This window comes from Pollicipes pollicipes, unplaced genomic scaffold (assembly GCF_011947565.3).
Source record: "Pollicipes pollicipes isolate AB1234 unplaced genomic scaffold, Ppol_2.1 Scaffold_4002;HRSCAF=4701_pilon_pilon_pilon, whole genome shotgun sequence".
NCBI lineage: Eukaryota > Metazoa > Arthropoda > Thecostraca > Pollicipedomorpha > Pollicipedidae > Pollicipes > Pollicipes pollicipes.
The window spans coordinates 10,312,985-10,315,789 of record NW_023596420.1 but is presented as its reverse complement, the minus strand read 5'-3'; positions in this window follow the sequence as shown (position 1 = coordinate 10,315,789).

Sequence of the window (2,805 nt, the reverse complement as noted above, 5' to 3'; positions counted from 1 at the left end):
TTCACTTACGAGTATGTCTTAATGCCAGGTATTCGCAAAAACACAGACTGTACGAGGTAAATAACTGTGCGCACCAGCCGTGTGGTCTTCGAGGCCTGGGAGAAGGATATAAAACTTATGATATAGTGGTACCTGGCGCATTGCGTAACAAAACTGACATGGGTCCAGGAAATGTGATCCGATGGTCAGCGAAACGAGACAATGATGTGGTCGGCGAGACGAGACAACGAGAGGGTCAGCGAGACGAGTCAACAAGATGGTCAGCGAGACGAGACAGCGAGAGGGTCAGCGAGACGAGACAGCGAGAGGGTCAGGCGAGCGAGTCAGCGAGAGGGTCAGCGACGAGACAGCGAGAGGGTCACGAGAGGTCAGCGAGACGAGACAGCTAGAGGGTCAGCTAACCAAATTGTCGAAGAGTATCATCTGAATCCAGCGCGGCAGTGACCCAGTACATTGCACTGCACATCAATCCCCGGCAGTGGACAGAGCAGCCGAAGACATGGCATAATTATTAGCCGAAGACAAAACATTACCCGAATGAACTTGATCGTCTTTCTTGGATGCTGAGTTCAGGGCACGACGATATAAGCTCTCCTAAGCAAGTGTCTCACACCCGAAACACCAAGAAACAAATCATTTCTAACGATTACAACAACGAAAGGTAAGTCTGAATTGGATTGAAAAGCTCTGAACTGCAAATTCAGGATGGCTATTGCCTTGATAGCATCAGCCGTTTAGTCAGTTGGTAACTTATCTGGAACGCTTATCCTGGGCTGCACAGGCAAAACATAGTCAACACTGAGATGACCTGCATGGGCAGATAGAAAAAAACTAACTAAGCGTGTCACCTCCGTACATCCTGATTTGAACCACAATTTATGCTCTAGATAACAACTTACAAGCTACAACTTAAGGCTTTTAGTTTTTCAAGGGCTTGCTGGAAGCAATGCAACGGATCGTGTTAAACACATAACACGATATTTCAGCAAATATGTGTAAAGAAATGAGCAATGATCACCTGATGGATAGATAGTCTTTTGCAAAGTGAGCTTTGTACTCTCAAAGCAAATGCCGGAAAAGCATCAATTCCCCAAGAATTGTTGTGATGTCATTTCGAGAGAGCTGCATGGTTTCATCACCAAAATAAACTAAATCGCTCGGGCACTTCCTGACCAGCCCGCTGCGAAGGAGGACTGGCTGTCTTATAGGCAAGCGAATGCTTATCGTCATTTCTAGCCTCAGTGAGTAAGTCAGTTCCACTCGCTTTTCGTACATGGCTGTCGGCACCAGCTCCAAGTCAGTAAAAGCTGTTGTGCCGTCTCCAGATTACTGATGGCGGCGATTAACATTTTTGCAGTGACGCAGGCAGCGGAAGAGGCAAGAAGGATGCGGGCGGCATTTCCACTGCGTGGAAATAAGAAAATAAGCGATGGACGTTGCAGGTAATTAGGTAATAGATGACAATCGCCAAAGCAGATCCTGGAAACAGCCCTTGGTCAAATCTGCTTAGGCTAAAAATCAAGCTCTTACATACGGAAAGCCTATGCGGTGGACAGCACCAGTTTGCGATGCAATACTTTGCACAACAAGGCACTGGAACTGCTGAATAGTCCCAAAATATACAGGTAATTCTTGATCGCGAAAGGTCATTTGGAACGATTTTGAAGTGATTCTTAATTCGGGGATCCTATCTTGGGAACTAGGCACGTGTCTGTAAAATGGATACAAACCCCCATGCCAGAGCGACTTCTTTCACCCTCCGTTCGCTACCAACACTAAGTCACATGCGCGAGGAATTTGCACAAGAACTTCCTAAACTGTCGACACAGAACAGCCATGGTGAGAAAACCTTGGACTAATCTGTCGCAAAAAGAAAGGAGATTGGCGAGAGCGAATATCTTAGTCACCCTTCGCATCGGCCCTACACGTAAGGCCAGAACATGCCAGAACATTAGGGCCCCGGCGCCACATTTTTGCAGCGTTCAGACATTGATCCGCTTGTGAAGGAAGCATGGAGGGAAGATAAGCTGAGAATGACGGAAAACATATCTCTTTCTACTCAGCATTGCACGCTCACCCAGCTGTATCCCCATGTGTCTCTGCAACTTTCGTGGGGCTCATTCGAGGTTTCCCGGAGTTGGAAGAGCAGCTGACTGCTCTTCTGCCCTCAGTTTCTGTGTCCAGGTGCCAGATGTTGCTGCGCTCTTGGGTCTTCCCCGGTTTCTGTGCCCAGGTGCCAGATGTTGCTGCGCTCTTGGGTCTTTCTCGGTTTATGTGCCCAGGTGCCAGATGTTGCTGCGCTCTTGGGTCTTTCTCGGTTTATGTGCCCAGGTGCCAGATGTTGCTGCGCTCTTGGGTCTTTCTCGGTTTTTGTGCCCAGGTGCCAGATGTTGCTGCGCTCTTGGGTCTTTTTAGCATATTTCGAGAACTTTCAATAACGAGACGCACATGTCTGTTCTTAAAAATGAGCATTAGTTTGAAGAAGCATGACACCTATATGTTGATGCAAAAAAGGCTTGAAACGCCTCACCCGGCGTTTTGGTCCATTCATGAGCAACGAGCAGCATGAAATCAATGCACTAGGTAAACACTCACAGAAGGCTGGGTTAGCAAGTTGTTATATCCTAACTTAAACGCGCCATTTTTACCCGCCACCCCTCGTCCCGCCTAGGTTCCACTGTTCCCCTTCACTCTCGTGTAGCTGTCTCGAATGTTTTATGCGCACATGGCTCTGAGTTCAGAGTGCTTTGGGTTCAGAGTCCTCAGCGTTCCGGGGTTTGTTGCGTGTGGGCTGAGCGCGCCACC